Source organism: Haliaeetus leucocephalus, unplaced genomic scaffold (genome assembly GCF_000737465.1).
Source record: "Haliaeetus leucocephalus isolate CR32 unplaced genomic scaffold, Haliaeetus_leucocephalus-4.0 Scaffold186, whole genome shotgun sequence".
Taxonomy (NCBI): domain Eukaryota; kingdom Metazoa; phylum Chordata; class Aves; order Accipitriformes; family Accipitridae; genus Haliaeetus; species Haliaeetus leucocephalus.
The window spans coordinates 1,009,191-1,009,571 of NW_010972622.1; positions in this window are offsets into that span (position 1 = coordinate 1,009,191).

Genomic DNA, 381 nt, shown 5'->3' on the forward strand with positions numbered 1-381 from the left:
GACATGGACACGGGCACCGGCATGGGCACCGGCATGGGCACGGGCGGACACGGGCACGGGGACAGACATGGGCACGGACACGGGCGGACACGAACACGGACATGGGCACGGGCATGGGCACAGGCGGACACGAACACGGACATGGGCACGGACACGGGTGGACACGGACATGGGCACGGGCACTAACACGGACACGGGCATATGCACGGCCACGGGCACGGACACGGACATGGGCACGGGCAACAGGCACGGGCGGACACGGGCACGGGCACACATGGGCACGGACACGGGCACCTCTTCGTTTCGCGGGCAGGTGTGGGGCAGGGGCAGGTCGCTGCAGCCCAAGAGCACACGGCCCCCCGCCCCGGCCCCGCCGCCCCG